Here is a 20,201-nt window from a genome sequence, read left to right as displayed (position 1 = left end):
TAGGTCTGTATTACTGATGATCTCTGAGATTTCTGGCCTCATCAATTCTACTGCTTTAATAAATCTCTTGTCAGTTCTCTGGGTAAGAGCTCAAGAAAATGGTGACAAACTATGGTAAGTGCAAACTGTAGCTATATTTGGAGTCAGTGGACCTGGGTTTGAATTCTGTCTTTTTTACTTACTGTGTGACTATGGATAATAGAGGGTAGTGTGTTCATCCTTCGTTGCCGAAAAAGACCATGCCATCAGAGAAATAATGACATGACTTGCACTTGACTTTGTCTTGAGTGAGGGAGGGCTGTGCAGGTCACCAACCTCACTTCTCCTCCAGAGCCATCTGAAACCAGTGACCAGATATTCATCAGGATGACTGGAATTGACCCAGGATGAGGCAATTGGGGTTAAGTGACTTGCCCAAGGTCACAAAGCTAGTGAGTGTCAAGTGTCTGAGGTGAGATTTGAACTCAGGTCCTCCTGACTCCTGCACTGTTGCTCTATCCGCTGCACCACCTAGCTGTCCCAATAGAAGTTAATATGTTACTGTGGAAAGATGGCTGACTGAAGTCAGAATTCAAACTCCCCTTTATCTTTCACAAGGTGTGTGACCTCAGGCAAGTCATAACTTCTCTGGGTCTTAGATGTTTCATCTATAAAATAAGTGGGTAGACCTCTAGGTGCCTTTCAGTTCTACATCTATAATCTTATTAGCCTTTCCAGCTTCCCAAGGTTCTATGTAAACCATGGAACCTGGAGGATCAGCCTGCAGATAATATGCTTAAATACTTGATACTTGTGCTTATAGACTTAATCTAACTTAGAAAGGATTATATTTATATAACCATCTGCTCAATTCAGGTAGCAGTTCTGAGAGATGAAAATCTTTCAAAACTTAGAAGTAATACATAATGCATAGCAATTTACATCAGCTCATTTACCATAGAAATAATTTTTGAATAGTTGAGATCCTTTTCTATGATCATCTGTAACTGAAATATAATTCTATGCCATTTACTTCAATAAGTCTTTATCAAGTGCCTGCTGTATACAAAACATTTTGTAAATGATAAAAATAAATGAATAAATAAGCAAATTTCCAGGAACTTACATCTTACTGGGGTCAGGGGAACCAGCATGTTCACCTGTCATTAGAGAACTTTACCAGAATGTTGATGTTTCCATGTAGTTTCATTTGCCCTTCCTTCTTGGGGTACTTAGTGCCTGGGGTACATGGGCACTATTATTTTATATTATAGCATATTAATAAAAATATATATTATAATATATAGTATACTAACATATAGTCATGAGAGTTTGAGAAAAAGGGCACTATTGGGAACAAGACAGAAGAGAAAAGGAGAAAGCAACAGAAAGAAAAATAATATGATGTTCTGGGTATTTTAGAGACCTCAAGATTTCTCCTTTCTTCCCACTGACATTAGGAGGTTTATCACTCCTACTGATGCTTGAGTTGCAAACTCATTGTAGCCCTTTGGACCTTTACAGAGATCTCACCTTTATATGGAAACAATATTTCTATGTCCATTATCAATGACTTCCATAGCCTGAGGTTTTGAAGTTCCTATAGTGATGCATAATTTTTTTAATTCCAATTTTCCCAGCTTCTCTAGACTGATCTCAGGGCTAAAGCCAGTCAATAGGGTCAAAATTGGGTTGAACTCCACTCGTAGTCAGCAAGAATTTATAAAGCACTTACTATGTGCCTAGCACTGTGCTGTAGGGATGGGAGAAGAGGTGATTTACTTGTGGCTACAATTATTGGGAATGCTTGCTGCTAATGTTTTCCCTTAATATCACAATGCTATATTTTAAGTAAATTTCTATGATAAGTCCAATAGATCTGTTAATAGCATCTAGATCTAAGAGGATAGAGTTTGCTGTGGAATGGGGGCTAAGTCAATGAGGATATGTTGAATCTTGGAGTTACAAGAAAGGGGAGATTAAACATAAACCTTCAACGGAATTTGTTATATACATAAAGACAAGACAAAGAGAGAACATGAACAACTGGGAAGAGAGGTTCAAATAGAGGTGGCACCTGAAGGAAGATTCAGGTTCAGTGACAGTGCAGTTGGGAGGTTAGGAGCTCCTAGGAAAGATGAATAACTATTACCAATCCACTTAGATGAGATGGAATGATGAGTTTGAGGAACAGCTGGAAGCCTACTTTGGGTGGAATATAGAATGTGTAAAGGGAAGTAATAAGACATTAAGTTGGTAAAAGTAGCTGGGGACTAGAGTTTAGAGGACCTTAAGTGTTAATCTAATTTTCTCTTAGAGAGGGTAGGGAGAGACTTGATCCAGGAGTGACATTTCATTAATACCTTTGCTATTAACTAAATCAAATATAAATTATGTATGAATATATTATATATAATACATAAATGCAACACACACACAATTTCATAGCCCTCAGATATTTTGAAAGTGAACAAAAGTTGGAGTCCGTGACTTGATGGTTGTTAAACTGCCTAAAAAGGTTCGCCCCTAAATCCACTGACCAACCATTTTTTTTTTCACAAGAAACAATGTCACATTAAAGATAACCAAAGTAGTTTGGTCATTTTGTTTGGTGCTAAGTATGAGTGCTCCGAAGGGTGGGAAGTTGTTTTGGCCATTGCTTTTTCCTAAAAGATAGTGTGGGTGGCACTGTGAGGATTTTATACACACACACACGTGTATACACATGTATACATACACATGTGTATATATGTATACACATATATGTATGTATATGTATGTGCATATATACATACATGCATATATATATATACATACATGCATATATATATATATATATATATATATATATATATATATATATATATATAATGGTGGCTCAGTCTTCTCTCCTGGATACCAGAACTTACTTCCAACTCCTTTTGCATAAGATATAGAAGTAAAAATTAGCTGATGTCTTCCTGCTAAGCACCCTTTTCTAGGGATGAAAAATCAGGAAGTTAAGTTCAGCTTGAATAATTGAGGTAGACAGAAACTGCCTGACTGGCTACTAATCTCACCATCACTTACTTTCCTAGTTTTGGTCCACATAATGTGTGACCTCTGCCACATCCTGGACCACAATCTTAAACTAACATAGAGACCCATAAATGGTTCGCCCCATGATGACACTGAACAACATAGTGTGGATGTCACAGCTGTATCATACAGCTTCTCCACTTACTCTTGCCACCAAGTATATGTCAGGTGGACCCATTATCTAGCTCCCTTAAATACTTTGGAAGAAATATTAGTGTAATCAATGGTGATTCACAGAAATGGTTCCCATACTCTTACCAGTGCCGAGAATATTTCCAAGGACTCTTTTGCTCAATACAACGTCACCTTTCCTCTCATCTGCCACCAATCCTTGCAATGCCGTAGCCATTCTCCAATCCTGATAACAAGGAAGATTGTTGGGCTCCATATGACACTGGCGTTTTTATTGCTATACTTATCAGTCAATTCCAACCATTATCCAGACCTGAGAACTTATTTCCCCAGCCCCAAATTGGTCCAACTAGTTAATGAGTTTGAAAAATGATGGAGATTGTAGATTCAGGGAGCAGAGAAAACCTGGGGATATGTTCTAGTCGTGGCTCTGCCATTAACTGCCTCCCTGACCTTAGACAAGTTATTAAACTTCTCCCTGTCTCATATGTAAAATGGAGATAATTATACCTCCTCTACTTACATCAAGCTTTACCGTGGACCAAAATCATAGATCCGAAAGTGTAGGGAGAACATTCTACACAAGTAAGTTTAACCTTAGGGTCAAAGATTTATGACATGAAGAACTTTAATCATTTGGGGGGAGGGGGAGGGAATGGGACTTTCACAGTTTTCTTGGATTACGCTGACAACTAGAAGAAAATTGGGAAAATTTATGCATGATACCAATTCACCTGCTTGTAAGCATGTTGGCTGTCATATTAACAAGTTCCATTAAATAGTAAAGAATCAAAGAAAATTATATGCCCAACAATGAATGAATTATACAACTCTCTGTCCTCACTAAATCCCACCCTGAGTATTTTCCATTGTCACTTACTGTTCCAAGAAGACTGAATTCCCAGTCGCTGTATTGTTCCCTGTTCTCTGCTGCCTTTAATTTACTCTCTGTAGCCTCTGAGGATACTCTTTTACAGCATCCTCTCCTGGCCATCAGGCCAGTACCTTGGAGTGGGTCTAAGGGATTGCCTTTCTAGTCCAGTTGAGGTTTCACCTCTCCCTGACAGAATTTATCCCTTTATCAATAGGTATCAAACCAGTGGTTCCTTTTTACTAAAACTAAACTTGAAGGAAGGTCTTTGTCAGCACTGAAGAATGACAGAGAGTTTGGGCATTTTTCCCTAGTTCCCTCTAACTTCTCCATGTTCAAATAAAGTAACCAAAACCATTCTGCCCTTTTTCTCCCTGGTACCAGGGATGTAGGTCTTTTACATAAGATCCCTGTTTGTCCAGGGACCAAAAAACAAACCAACCAAAAACACCCTCCAAAAAACAGAGCAGCAACTATTCTCCAATTTTCTCTCCTTAAGCTCTTGGGTGGGCTTATTGGAATCACCCACAGGCTTTTGACTATCTGAAAACTCTGCTATTTAGCAGATAGGGACTATCTATTTGGTTCCTAATGAATCAACAAGCATTCATTAAGTGCCTATTATGAATCAGTCATGATCAGTAGGATTAAAGCCTTGAGCATAAGAACACTAAAATGAAAGTTTCTGCCCTCAAGGAATTTAGATTTTTTAAGGGAGACATGAGCATAAAAAAATATACACATCACCTTTTTTTTTTCTGTAGGAGAGAACAATATATGTACTTCTGGGGAGGTGGAGAAGGGTCTTGTAGAAGGTGGCATTTGAGATGAGTTTTGAAGGAACCTAGGTATTGTAAACAGTGAAAATGAGGAGGAAAGCTTCTGCAAAGGCAAGGAGCTGGAAGAGAGAGTGTCCCTGGGAGGAACAATGGATGCTGTTTGTCCTTTGTTCTTAAAGAGAACCAGTGACTTCAATGACTTGCAAGTGAATTGGATTTAAGTGAGGCAGGGTTATTCAAAGGCACCAGACTCTCTCCTCTGGAGCCATCACATCAGCAACAAAAAGGAATAATAACTAGGCGTAAAGGAGGCTGAAAAGTATCTCTTAAATCAGCTTAAGAGGATGGGTGAGAATGTAAGAATGCAGCTCCCCCCAGAAAAATAAGCTTCTTGAAGGCAGAAACTATCTTTTCTTCCCCTTCTTGTACTTCTATTCCTAGTGCTTCACACAGCTCCTGGAACATACTAAGCCCTTAATAAATGCTTGTTGACTTGACGATTAATTACTATAATCATGTCATTAATTATGACATAATCCAATGACTGATAATAGTAATTCAGTTACTGACCACTATTTCTCACCCCTTACCCCCACTGCCAAAATTATTTCCAGGCTGTCTTTCTTAGGTTTATCTTCCATTTCTTAAATTCTATGGCCACAGAATCTACAAGAAATCCAGGTTCTGTCTCGAGTGCTTCAGTTCCTGACCGCTAATACTATGGGCAAGGATGATCACGATCACAACTCTCATTTCTACAGTGCTTTAAAGATGACAAAACATTGCTTCTTTTTAGGTCCTGTGAGGTCCTTTCTGCTGCTTCTTTTTCTGTGATCATTATGTGGGACTTGGAGAGGAAGAATGAGCAAAGGAAAGTTGAAGAGCCAGCCTGTGGGTGTTTTCACTGTGGAACGAGAGAAGATTAAAATAACCTTTTCTGTTCAAGCCAAAACCAATTAAAGGAGAACCAAGAGGGAGAATAGGTCAGCTAGGTGGTGAAGTGGGTGGAAAGCCAGGCCTCGAATCAGGAAGACTCATCTTTCTGAATTCAAATCTGGCCTCAGAAACTAGCTATGTGACCTTAATCCCTGTTTGCCTCAGTTTTGTCATCTGTAAAATGAGCTGGAGAAGGAAATGGCAAACCGTTCCTGTATCTTTGCCAAGAAAACCCCAAATGGGGTCATGAAGAGTCAAACCCCAGTGACCAACAGAAGGACCTTATATTATGGGTATCTGCATACATCTCTGTTACTGGAGAGCAGGAACTATCCTGTCTGTCTTTGTATTCTTACCTTCCCCTCAACTTAACAGTGTTTTGTACCAATAGGCACCCAAATGAGTGAATAAATGAACGCCTAGAGCGGTTTAGCTGCGAGTGAACAAAGCATATGAGTCGACATGAATCTATCCAACAACTCATTTATTGAGCATTTGCTATATTCAAGATACTGTGCAATATGAAAATAGGTAGATAAAGCATTTTAAGCACTTGTTAGATGCTAGGCACTATACTAATTATATACTAAGGTAAAGAAGTAAAATATTAATTCTGCCCCCAGGAAGCTTAGAGTCTAAGCAAGGAGAAAGAAAATCACCCTTGGATGCATTGATTATAATATAGGGCAGAAAATCATCTTGTCAAAGGAATGCAAATAGTATGAAGACTTTGCCTCTCCACTGCCTTTACCATATTCTAGCTTCTATTACATGGATTTCTAAGTCTCCCATATCCCTTATTGGATTGTACGTGCCTTGAGGACCAAGGCTATCATTTTTCATCCCTAGTGTCCGACTCACAGGTATTATTATGTATTTTAATAATTATATTTTATACATAATATATAATATGTTAATTATATAGTATATTATATGAAGAGTATAATAATGCTTAGCTAGTATTCATATAGCTCTTTCAACTTTATAAAATAATGCACTTAACAAAATTATCTGATTTTATCCTGACAACGTCCCTGGGTTGATGCTGTTATCCTTTTTTCACAGATGAAGAAACTGTGGCAGCCAACTGTTGCTTAGGAACCTGCCTAGGGTCACACACCTAGTAAATGTTTGAGACCAGATTTGAACTCAGTTCTTGACTCCAGGTCCAGTGCTCTTATCTGTCATTCATCTTAGCTACCTCTAGAATGATGACTCATTGATTCAGGAGTTCAAATGACTTGGAGTAGCCGCTATACTGATGTGTGTGTGTGTGCGTATTATGGATCTGGATAAGCACTGGATGGTGGTTGTTGCTGGGTCAGAGTGACTGGACTATGATAGTGCCTCCTCTTTTCTGAGGGCGGGTCTGTGTTTGCACCCCACCACCTGAGGACGAAGCTCCTACTCCCTCTTTTCTTTTCCATCCCCCTCTTCAGTTCTCTTCTGCCCAACACTGCCCATCACTTCACACACCAGGTAGCTCCTGGAGCACACAGACCGGTTTGTTCCTTTAAGAAGCAGGGTAATTAATTCTGACTGTCCAGATGTTGAGATAGAAAAGGCCTGCCATGGAAAGAATGCTTCTGGGTTTTTATTGTTCCCTGGGAACTCTCAGGTTAATAGTTTGTGGGACTGTTGTGCTCTTGCTACTTGTGTAAAAAAAATCTTTTGTGTTTCTTGACTTGAGAATTGTGGAGAAGAGAGTAACTTTTATCCTTTTTAATTTTGAATTGTATCTTCTTAATACTTAATTATAAAGTTGACTTTAATTGGATTTTATGGTCCAGTTGGTGCTTATTGCATTTTAAGCTTTGAATCTGGATGGAAAACTAAGTTCACTATTGTGAGAGAGTAGTTCCATTTTTGGTGGTCAAGGGAGAATTACGTGAGATTTGAATTAGCTCCGATTCAATTCACCTTTTAAGAGTACCTAAATAATAAGTACTAAATGTCAGGGATGCAAAGACAAAAAGAAACAGTTTCTGTTCTCAGGGAGTTTATATTTGACTCAAAGGATATAACTGTACAAATAGGTATAGGACAATGATGGCAGTGGGGTAGTATCCTCGCCCCTTTCTGACATTTTGACATAGTTTCATCTTTCCTCATGGCCTCTTGAGGTGATGGAGGTAGACGAGGGGGCTGAGGAGGACTCTGGCTGAAACTTGGGGCCAGTTAACAGGAACCGAAGGATAATGGCAGCTGGTGGACACAGCTGTCCCTGGCTCTGGCCTCATTAGCTTTAGAAGCCGTGAAATAGGGTTCCTTTCCAGTGAAGGGGGCCTTAAGGAAAGAGAAAGGTACAAACTAGATCAATGCATAGAACAGTTCCAGATCCTGGAGCAGATCCCTACTGTTTTTTTGGTCCTTGCAGCCTTCACAGTAAGGATCACTGAAAGCTTCCATGGTGCGGTCCAGTCTGTTAACTGTTTGCTCTCTGGTCCACTTCACTGAGAGATGGAAGCTGTACTAGGGGAATTGACTTCATGTTCTGATGCTGTGGTGTATAGGCAGAAGATGAATGAACCAGATTTCAACCTGAGAGGATTTGTTTTGTGTTTTTGTTGTGTCTTGTTTCACCTTGAAAGGGCTATCTAAGAATGAGTGTGAAGTTATGCCTTTGGAGACTTGTTTATCACATCTAATTTTTACTAGGTTTTAATTTAATTTAGTCAAGCCTTTGTTCAACTTGAATCTGAATGGGGAGAGGGAGGAGGTGGTCAGTGAATACTAAAATAAGTCAGGAGGACCTGAGTTCAAATCTCACCTCAGACACTTGACACTCACTAGCTGTGTGACCTTGGGCAAGTCACTTAACCCCAATTGCCTCATCCTGGGTCATCTGCAGTCATCCTGATGAATATCTGGTCACTGGTTTCAGATGGCTCTGAAGGAGAAGTGAGGCTGGTGACCTGCACAGCCCTCCCTCACTCAAGACAAAGTCAAGTGCAAGTCATGTCATTATTTCTCTGATGGCATGGTCTCCTTTGGGAATGAAGAACGAACACACACACCAATAGTGGATTTGGAAAGGAATGGAAGGAAGGTGGTGGTAAGACCATATGGGTGATGCATCATGCTTACCACATATTCCTAGATAAGTACCTGGACAAAGCAGTAGGGATTGAGCACTGAATGGCTGACAATCCCTTTATCCTGAGGTCCTGACTATGAAAAAGTCCTAGGTGATACCACTGTTACACAAGGGAATCAGAGAAAGGAGTGAACACTAACCACTGGGAAAATTGGAGGTGGCATGTGAATACAGTCCTGAAGGAACACAATGATTCTGAGAGGTAGACATGAGGAGAGCTTATATTCCAGGCATGGGGGAATGGGTGGTACAAATATACAGAGATGGGAGATGTCACATTCAGTGTGGGATAGATAAGAGTTAGACAAGCAAAGAAAAGAGGATATTTTAGAAGGAGATCATTTCATGAGCAAAGGTACAAACACAGGAAATTGCAAGGTATGATCAGTAGATCAGTTTGCCTGGAAGAGTAGTCAAAGACAAGAGGTGAGTCAGGCTAAAGAATGTAGAGCTTACCTTCTCCATGCTGGTTAAGTTTTCCAGGGCTTGCTATGTTGCAGTGCTAATGTTTTGTATTCCTTGTGAGTTTAGAGTGGCATGCTTCAGTGATGTTGTGGTGGGTTTTGGAAATATAACTCTTGCAACAACTGAACACATTTAATGAAATCCAATTCTGATGCCTCATCATGAAACAGAGATAAACTTGAATTCTTGAAGGCTGTGCCCCTGAAGCTCAGACTTTAGCAGGTGGTGGAAGAACTAGGGCTGGCAAAGGAATGTATTTTAATTTTCAAGGGACCAGCATGACTAAGTTTGCAGAGGCTGAAGGATGATGACTTTTTAAGGCATAACCACTCTCTAAAACCATCTACCAAATCACAGAGGGATTGTGATCTCTGTTGGTGGAGGGAAAACCCATGTTGACAAAATTAGGGACCCTTGAGATTTGGAAATACAGACTGTTATGTCAAAAGCCCTGTTTTTCTTTGTCTCTTAATACTGACCCTCTTCATTACCATCATGCCAAATCTCAGTCATTCTCCATCCACAGCATCTATCTCTTCCATCTCCTTCTCTCCATTCACCCCATAATTTAGGTGTTTATTATCTCATAACTAGACCATTAGAGCAGCCTCTTTATAGGTTTTCCATTCTATACCCTCTTCCCTCTCCAGTCTTTCTTCTACTCATCTGCCAAAATGAAATTTCTAGAACATGATCAAGTCACTTCCTGCTCACAAAGCTTCAGGGGTTCCCCATGTGGCTTGACAATAAAATACAAAACTGCTGTGCGGCATCAATGCCCTTCATCATCTTGTTCTAGCCTATCTTCCCAGGTTAGTTACTTATGAATCCCCTTAATGCTATACATTCCAGACAACTGACTGACTTGCCCCTGTCCAGATATGGAATTCTTACCTTTTACTTCCTCCCTCTGTGACTGCACAAGCTGATACTGATGTGCGGAATGTCCCTTTCCTCATTTCTGCCTATCAAAACCCCTTACTCCTTCAAAGCTCCATTCAAAGGCTTTTCTTAATTCTTTCCCTTATTAGTCCTATCAACCCACTCCCACTGAAATTACTTTGGATTTATTTTGTTTTCTCTTATCTGTGTACATGTTATTTTCCTATAGAGGCTTCTAGGTGCTGGTGCAATAGATAGAGCATTGGTCTTGCCGTCAAGACCTGAGTTCAAATCCAACCTTAGATACTTATTAGCTGTGCCACCTTGGACAGATGCTTTAGCTGCTTTATGTCTCAGCTTTCTCATCTGTAGTGAAAGATAATAATAGCATATACCTCCCAGGGTTGTTGCAAGGATCAAATGATATTTGTAAAGTGCTTAGCACCATGCCCAGCACATAGTAGGCATTTAAGTAGGCTGACCACTTCTTTGTGCTTCTATACCCAGCGTCTAGCATATCATAGGTATTTAGTAAATGCTCATTGAACTTAATTACAATTGCTCATATTTAAGACTTCACAAATTGTTCTTATAGCACTGCTGTGTGAGAGATTGTAGAAACATTTTTATTACCATTTTGATGTTAAGGAAACTCCTAAAGCTCATAAAAGTAAAGAGGCTTGCCTGGGCCCCCACAGCTAGTAAGTCAGATAATGGGTTAGGGTGTGATCAATGGGGTGTCTTAAGGAGATTAATCTGCTGTAGTGTCTGAAACTCCTTTAGTTTGGGTTATTCAATAATACCATGGCAGATTAAAAATAGCAAGTAACAGCAGGGAAGATGAGAAGTTGGGGAGAAATGGCAAGAAGAACTGGAGTTTCTTGTAGACTTGACAAAGAAATTGGCTGGACTTCATTTAAAGCTGTGCAGATGTTAAAAAAAATACCCCAAACAGAAGTTTGCTTTGGTTCTGTGACAGAAGAGAATCTTCCCTCTTTAATAACGTTTATGATTAACAAGGTAATTAGAAGAAGTAGAGCCTGGAGCACCTAGGGAAAACAGAGGCTTAAAATGAGCTTGGGGTTTGGCAGGAGTTGTCACTGGTTATTTGAAGTTGTAAAAAGTACATAAACACATTGAGACTCAAGAGAGAAAAAGAGGATAAGGCAGATTTTGGCAGGTGAAATTGGAACAGAGGGGGAGCAGGCAGAAGGAGCTTGGGTTGCTGGTGGAAGGGATGAGATCATTTAAAGCATGACTCCCATGGGATTGCAAATAAACAAAATACAACAAACTTTCTCTTTCCTGGCATGGCTGGAGGATTTCTGGTTCATAGAGAGTTACCAGACATATTTTACATAGATAACCCATTTTCACAGAATTAAAATGCAATGAAAGGTGATCCCAGCACAAACTATTCTGAACATAATTTAATTTTTGATCAGAAACCACTGGTCAATTGCTCTGCAAAGTCTAATCAAGTCAACAAGCATTTGTTACAGGCCTACTATGTGATGGATGCTGAGCCAAACACTTGAGATACAAAGAAAGACAAAAAACCAAAAATCAGTCTCTGCTTTCAAGGACTTCAAGTCTACTAAGGAAGACAACATGCAAACAATCATGTACAAACAAGATATATACAGGATATGTTAGACATTATCAATAGAGAGAAGGCAGTAATTTTAAGCTGAGGTAGCTTTCTATTCAGCCTATGCTTACAGCCAGCCCTGTTGCTAGTGGAGGAAGAGAGTGATGTCTTCAGCTGAAATAAAAGGAAAATCTACTCAATTTTTCTTATTTCTATTGTTTTCTATGAGACTATGAAAGACAAAGCTTGGGTGGGAAGAAATCTGTGTACATTCTGTCCCTGGAATTTAGGACTGATTTTCTTGTGGAAATCACAGAGCACTGAGACTGTGTTGGCTGCGTGCGTTCCCTGGAGAGCCTAGATGGAGCTTAAATCACAAGACCATGAGAATAGGTTCATGGGAGTCAGAAGTGGAAGTGATATTAGAGATCATCTACTCCAACCCCCTTATTTATCAGAGGCCACAACCCAAGACAGGGTGAGTGAGTGACCCAAAGTTAAAAAGTTAGTAGGCAACCAAGCCGGGCTTCAAACTCAGGGCTTCACATCTAATAAGCACAAATACAGGTTCAAATGGTAGTGAAGTCTGCCCTGCCCACAGCATTGGTTGATTGGTTTTGATTGATGGGCTTTGAAACAGACTTGTATATGGTTCTAAATCTGAGGATCCTGTAAACCTGTTTATAGGGAGGCAATGTTTCACTCAAGGAAATACTTCCTAAGAATTTGAGTTGTCTAAAAGTGAAAGGAACTAATTCAATAAGTAGTGAATGAATACCTTATTACAGAAAGTCTACAAGCACAGGATGGATGACCACTTGTAGTGTTGTGGATATAGGGTTGGCTTTAGAGTCAGGACGAACTTGGATCAAGTCCTGCTGCTGACCTATACTAGCTGTGTGACCATGGATAAGTCACTGAACCTCTCAGCAGCCCCAGCTAATTCTCTTAAGTTATAAGTATGTATAGAGATATAGAGATAATAGTATCTCTATATCTATATAACTGTGTGTGTGTGTGTACATAGGAGTTGCTGATCTGCTTGGATAAAAGGAGTTTCCTTACCCTGAATTCCCTCTATCAATGAAACCACAGTCCCCAACAATAAACAATATAAACTCTTGCCCCTAGGAGTGTTTGATTTGTCATTGCTGACAATCTCTAGATAACCTGGTAACCTTTCAGAACAAAGGGCTCTATTAGCCACGGCAAAAAGAAAGGACAATTGTGTAAGAAGTTGGGAGGCCAGTGGTTAGGAGGAAATATCTCATTATTGGTTTCACCACAAGATATGCCTCAAAGAAAAAGACACTGTAAAACCTTACTGAAAAAACAGAAGCCCCATCACAATTCATTTCCTTGAATGTGCCATTAAATATGTGCCTTTGCTAAGTCACCATGACTGGCTTAATGGAAAGAATTAATTTGACATTAAATACAAATGTTATTACTCTCTCCCCTACTCCCCAGAGCTTAAGCTGTGTCTATTTCAGAACATCCTAAAGTCGGATTAAACCCAAGGAAGCTCATACTTCGCTCAGAGCTGAGCCAAACTCAACAGAGAGGCCAGGAAATCACCTGTACTAGGGCTGGCATGGGGGCCAGGCCCATTGTATTTGAAGCTTCCTCTAATCCTCAGGTGCCCATCTGTTATTTGTGTATCCCTGAGGGGAACACCTGCTCCTGTTTCAGGCATAAAGCAAAGAGAGAGGATGAACCTGCACTTCAAGCCCTGCCGATAAGTCTAATCCATGGATAGGCTTCATCCCTGTGCCTGACTCTGTGCTCAATGCCAGGTTCATCCCCAGGGCATTTGGAGCATGGGGATGGCACAAAAAGGATGATTCCTGTGGCAGTCATGGGTACCCTCAGCCATAGGCTTGGGTGAATGGAGGCTTCAGCAGAGCAATGAGAATTGAGGCTCAGGTTTTTTGCTTAAAAGAAAGACTCCTAGAAAATTTGGATGACAAAGTTCAGGCTCTCACTGGGGTTAATGTGGAGGTTAGCCAGCAATGTCAGGGGGCTAATGCTTGTTTCAGCAGCTGCAGGAATAAACTGTGCCAGACTCCAGGCCTGATTATGTACACAATTACTAGGTCAAAGGGAAAAAAAAATGGCTTATTCACAGAGCCCCCTACTCTGTTCTGTTGCCGCACTGCTGATAGAAAAATGTTTGATCTGAACATAAGCAGCTTTAGAGAATCTAGATTTCAGGGATGTATCTCAAGTATTTTCTTAGTGATAAATACACATGCATATAAAAGAAGAGAAAAAAAGAGAGGAGGAGAAAAAGGAAGGAATGAGAGAGAGGGAGACAGAGACAAATTCAGGTGGATCGTACATCTCAGATGGTGGCCAATTATACTTAACACATGGTGTCCTAAATTGCTGCTTATATTATTTAAAAGAAAATGCTGAAAGGTTTCCCTAACCAAAATATCTTTACTATCATCCCAGTGCAGTTCTTAGAACTATTACCATTTGTAATCATGTGGAGCTTAAAAGAGTTAATAACAATAATTTAATTTTAAAACTTTTAATTAATTAAATTTAATTTCTTAAATTTCTAAAAATTAAGTTTAATATAATTTAACAACAATAACTTAAGAGAGTTAATAACAATAATAGTCATAATAAAAGATATTTTTAGGGTTACTTAAACTTGAAATAGAAAGAGAACTACTACTGTTAGATTAACTTCCTTGGTTTAAAGTACCATTGCAAAAAGATTTTGTTAAAATGCAAATCTTTTCCTACCTGGAAGAGCCATTAACAGATTGATTTTTCAGTCATCTACTAGAGGGATGCTCTCCAGCAGAGATTAATTTTGATTTATCAGACTAGAATATGGAAAAGGTCCACAGTAGGGAATGCTTTTGGGGAGAGTTGGCCTGGATAGAGCACTATAGTGGGCAGAGGTAGAGGATGGGCATCACAGAATCACCAGGAGAAAGATCACAGAGAGAAACTAAGACTCTCTATCATCTATAATATGTTGTATTGGAAGAGTACTATGAGCAAAGATCGTGGCTCAGCCACTTACACTGTGTGGTATGACCTTAGGTAAGTCAGAGAATCCAAGATCTGGAAAGGACCTCAAAAGCCATTTAGTCTAACCTGACCCAGAAAGTCCAGTACTTAGCCCTCAAGGCCTGGCATGTAGCAGGTGCTTAGTCAATGCTAGCTGATCTATTGATTTCTCAAATTCTGCATGGATACCTTTGGTGAGAGGAAGCTCACTCCCTTCCAAGGAAGCACATTACACTTTGGGACGTATCTGATAGTTAGCTGCCTAAGGGCCACTAAGTAGTGCAGTGGATGGAGTGCTGGGCCTGGAAGACTCCTCTTCCCAAGTTCAAATCCAGCCTCAGATACTTCCTACCTGTGTGACTGGGCAAATCAACTAATCCTGTTTGCCTTAGTTTCCTCATCTATAAGATGAGCTGGAATTTGGAAGTGGCAAACTCAAATCTCTGCCAAGAAACTCCCAAATTGGGTCACAAAAAGTTGGACATGATTGGTAATTATAACTAACATTTATACATTGCTATAAAGTTTACAAAACACTTTAAAAATATTATCTCATTCTATCCTTATAACAAGTGAAGAAAAAGGCCAAGAGTGTCTTAGCCAAGGTCACACAACTAGTAAGTGTCTTAGGTCAGATTTGAACTCAGGTCTTCCTGACTCCAGGTCCAGCACTCTGGTCTTTGTTCTACTTTAAAGAAAACTTTTCCAAGAAGTGGAAATGCACTCCAGAAATAAAGCACTTACTATGCCAAGGCATGGAGATGGGATATCATGTATGGGAATAGCAAGCAGTCTGGTTTGACTGGAACATGAAGTGCATGAAGGAGCATAATAAGAAATTGATCTCAAAAGAGAGAACCAGAGGGGGAAGGCCTTTACATGCTAAACTAAGGAATTTGTGTTCCATCTTCGAGGCAATAGGGAGCTACTGAAGTTTTTGGCTAGGGCTGAGAGGAAGGGAGAGATGAGGGAGGGGAGTTGATCTGATCAGGCATGTACTTTAAGAATGTCAGTGTGCCATCTGTGTGCAGGATGAATTGGAGTGGGGAGAAATCTTCAGAAGCCAGGGAGAGCAATTAGAAGACTATGACAATAGACTGCCCTTTCTTCTCTGGTCTAACCATCACTTCTTTCTTCAGCTAATTGCCAAATAGTATGGGCTCAACTTCTCTTACCATCCAGGATCTCCCTCTTCTATATATGCTCCAGTTTGTCTATGTTCTTTCTGAAATATAGCACCCAGACCTGAACACTTGGTGCTTCTGTCTAAGTCTAAGGTCACATGAGGATCAGATGAGATCCATTGAAGGAACTGAGAATGTTTAGCCTGGAGAAGAAAGTCTGCTATAAGGGGAGGGTGGGATAGGAGACATGGAAGCTGTCTTCAAGTTCTTGAAGAGCATTCATATGAGAAGAGGATTACACTTCTCCCCGCACCCCTCCCAGTTTGGTCCTAGAAGGCAGAGCCAAGAACAAGCCAGTAGGGATTGAGATGAGGTAAATTTAGAATTAATTCAGGAAGAAACTCGCCAACAGAGCTGTCCAAACTGGAGAGAACTCCCTCAATGGAGGACTTCAAATAGAATGTGGACGACTACTCGTCAGTTACATCATAGTTTGGCTTTCCTTTCAAGCAGAAGTGGGATTCATTGGCCCCAGATGACCCTTCCAATTCTCAGATTCTGATTCTATGATGAGTACTTTGGCTTCCAGGTCACATTGCTAACTTGTATTGATCTTAAAATTCACTAAAACCCTAGCATCCTTTTTTTAAAAAATTTATTTATTTAACTTTTAACATTCATTTTCACAAAATTTTGGGTTCCACATTTTCTCCCCATTTGTCCCCTCCACCCACCCCAAAATATCAAGCATTCTGATTGCCCCTATCACCAATCTGCCCTCTCTTCTATCATCCCTCCCTTCCCTTGTCCCCATCTTCTCTTTTGTCCTGTAGGGCCAGATAACTTTCTATACCCCATTACCTGTATTTCTTATTTCCTAGTGGCAAGAATGGTACTTGACAGTTGTTCCTAAAATTTTGAGTTCCAATTTCTCTTCATCCCTCCCTCCCCACCCATTCCCTTTGGGAAGGCAGCCAATTCAATATAGGCCATATCTGTGAAGTTTTGCAAATAACTTCCATAATAGTTGTGTTGTGTAAGACTAACTATATTTCTCTCCATCCTGTCTTGCCCCCCATTTATTCTATTCTCTCTTTTGATCCTGTCCCTCCCCAGGAGTATTGACTTCTAATTGCTCCCTCCTCCCATTGCCCTCCCTTCCATCATCCCCCCGACCCTGCTTATCCCCTTCTCCCCCACTTTCCTATATTGTAAGATAGGTTTTCATACCAAAATGAGTGTGCATTTTATTCCTTCCTTTAGTCAAATGTGATGAGAGTAAACTTCATGTTTTTCTCTCACCTCTCCTCTTTTTCCCTCCACTAAAACGTCTTTTGCTTGCCTCTTTTATGAGAGATAATTTGCCCCATTTCATTTCTCCCTTTCTCCTCCCAATATATTTCTCTCTCACCACTTAATTTCATTTTTTTAAGATATGACCCATCCTATTCAATTCACTCTGTGCTGTGTGTGTGTGTGTGTGTGTGTGTGTGTGTGTGTGTGTGTGTAATCCCACCAACTACCCAGATACTGAAAAGTTTCAAGAGTTACAAATATTGTCTTTCCATGTAGGAATGTAAACAGTTCAACTTTAGTAAGTCCCTTATGACTTCTCTTTGCTGTTTACCTTTTCATGCTTCTCTTCATTCTTGTGTTTGAAAGTCAAATTTTCTTTTCATTTCTGGTCTTTTCATCAAGAATGCTTGAAAGTCCTCTATTTCATTGAAAGACCAATTTTTCCCCTGAAGTATTATATTCAGTTTTGCTGGGTAGGTGATTCTTGGTTTTAGTCCTAGTTCCTTTGACTTCTGGAATATCATGTTCCACTCCCTTTGATCTCTTAATGTAGAAGCTGCTAGATCTTGTATTATCCTGATTGTATTTCCACAATACTTGAATTGTTTCTTTCTAGCTGCTTGCAATATTTTCTCCTTGACCAGGGAACTCTGGAATTTGGCCACAATGTTTCTAGGAGTTTCTCTTTTTGGATCTCTTTCAGGAGATGATTGGTGGATTCCTTGAATATTTATTTTGCCCTCTGGTTCTAGAATCTCAGGGCAGTTTTCCTTGATAATTTCATGGAAGATGATGTCTAGGCTCTTTTTTGATCATGACTTTCAGGTAGTCCCATAATTTTTAAATTGTCTCTCCTGGATCTATTTTCCAGGTCAGTTGTTTTTCCAATGAGATATTTCACATTATCTTCCATTTTTTCATTCTTCTGGTTTTGTTTTGTGATTTCTTGGTTTCTCATAAAGTCATTAGCCTCCATCTGTTCCATTCTAATTTTTGAAGAACTATTTTCTTCAGTGAGCTTTTGAACCTCCTTTTCCATTTGGCTAATTCTGCTTTTGAAAGCATTCTTCTCCTCATTGGCTTTTTGAACCTCTTTTGCCAATTGAGTTAGCCTATTTTTCAAGGTGTTATTTTCTTCAGTATTTTTTTGGGTCTCCTTTAGCCAAGTGTTGACCTGCGTTTCATGCTTTTCTCACATCTCTCTCATTTCTCTTTCCAGTTTTTCCTCCACCTCTCTAACTTGATTTTCAAAATCCTTTTTGAGCTCTTCCATGGCCTGAGCCCATTGAATATTTATTTTGGATGTTTGGGATACAGAAGCCTTGACTTTTATGTCTTTCCCTGATGGTAAACATTGTTCTTCCTCATCAGAAAGGATAGGAGGAGATATCTGTTCACCAAGAAAGTAACCTTCTATGGTCTAATTTTTTTTCCCTTTTCTGGGCATTTTCCCAGCCAGTGACTTGACTTCTGAGTGTCCTCTCCACACCCACCTTGCCTCCAGTTCTGCCCAGCCAGTGCTTGGGGTCTGAGATTCAAATGCTGCTTCCCAGCCTCAGGGCTTTGGGTGGGGGTGGCTGCTATTCAGTGTGAGATTAAGTTCAGCTGCTCAGGTGGGGGCAGGGCTGCCTCATGGGGCTCAGTTCCCTCAGGGGGTTTATGTGGAGACCTTCAACAATGGATCCGAGCTCCTGCCTGCTTTGGGAGCCCTTGTCTGCTGCTGCCTCCACTGCTGCCTCCCAAGGGGGCCTGAGTTATGGGGACACCCCACTCCCCTCTTGGAGAGCTGAAAAGACCCTCTCACCAACCTTTGGCCCTGTGGGTGGCGGGACCTGTGTGGCCGCTGGAGATCCTGCCCCTGAAGCCTGCTCAGATCTGCTCCTCTCGGTGCTGTGCGGCCAAGCCAGGGCTGGGCTCTGCTCCAGGTCTGGTGTGCAACGGACCTTTCATGTTGGTTTTTCAGGTCTCTCTGGAACAAAAATCTCCTCTGCTCTGTTGTTCTGTGGCTTCCGCTGCTCCAGAATTTGTTGGGAGTTCTTCTTTACAGGTATTTTATGGGCTGTGGGTTCAGAGCTAGCATATGTGTATCTTTCTACTCCGCCATCTCGGCTCCTCCCCGCATCCTTTTCAAACAAACCGTTGCCCACCCATGCCTCTCCTAACTTGTACTCATGAAGTTGATTTGAATCCACAATGAAGACATTGCAACTATCTCTGTCAAATCATCTCTAGGACAGTTGGAGAGCCTGAATTTTTTTTTAACATAAACAAAAGTTGAGCTTCTATTTAGCTCAATATTCTAGCCTGTTTTGATCTTTCTGGATCCTGTCATCTAATTCATTACCCTTACAATGGGGCAGCTAGGCAGTGCAGTGGATAGAGCACCAGTGCAGGAGTCAGGGGGACCTCAGTTCAAATCTCACCTCAGACACTTCACACTCACTAGCTTTGTGACCTTGGGCAAGTCACTTAACCCCAAATGCCTCATCCTGGGTCATCTCCAGTCATTCTGATGAATATCTGGTCACTGGATTCAGATGACTCTGGAGGAGAAGTGAGGCTGGTGACCTGCACAGCCCTCCCTCACTCAAAACAAAGTCAAGTGCAAGTCATGTCATTATTTCTCTGATGGCATGGTCTTTTTTGGCAGCAAAGGATGAACACACACACCCTTACAAGCCATGCTACTAAATGGTGCAATGGATGAAGCTGGAGTCAGAAAGACCCGAGTTTAAATATGACCTCAGACACTAGCTGTATGATCCTGAGCAACTGACTTTACCTCTGACTGCCTTAGTTTCCTCAACTCTAAAATGGGGGTGATAATAATAGCACCCACCCCTTAGGGTTGTTATGAGAATTAAATAAGATAATACTTGTAAAGTTCTTTATCAACCTTTTTATTTAGTTCAACCAAATTTTATAAGTGCTATTATCTATC

Source organism: Notamacropus eugenii, chromosome 1 (assembly GCF_028372415.1).
Source record: "Notamacropus eugenii isolate mMacEug1 chromosome 1, mMacEug1.pri_v2, whole genome shotgun sequence".
Classification (NCBI taxonomy): Eukaryota; Metazoa; Chordata; class Mammalia; order Diprotodontia; family Macropodidae; genus Notamacropus; species Notamacropus eugenii.
The sequence above is the reverse complement of the archived record's forward strand: the minus strand, read 5'-3'. Positions refer to the sequence as shown.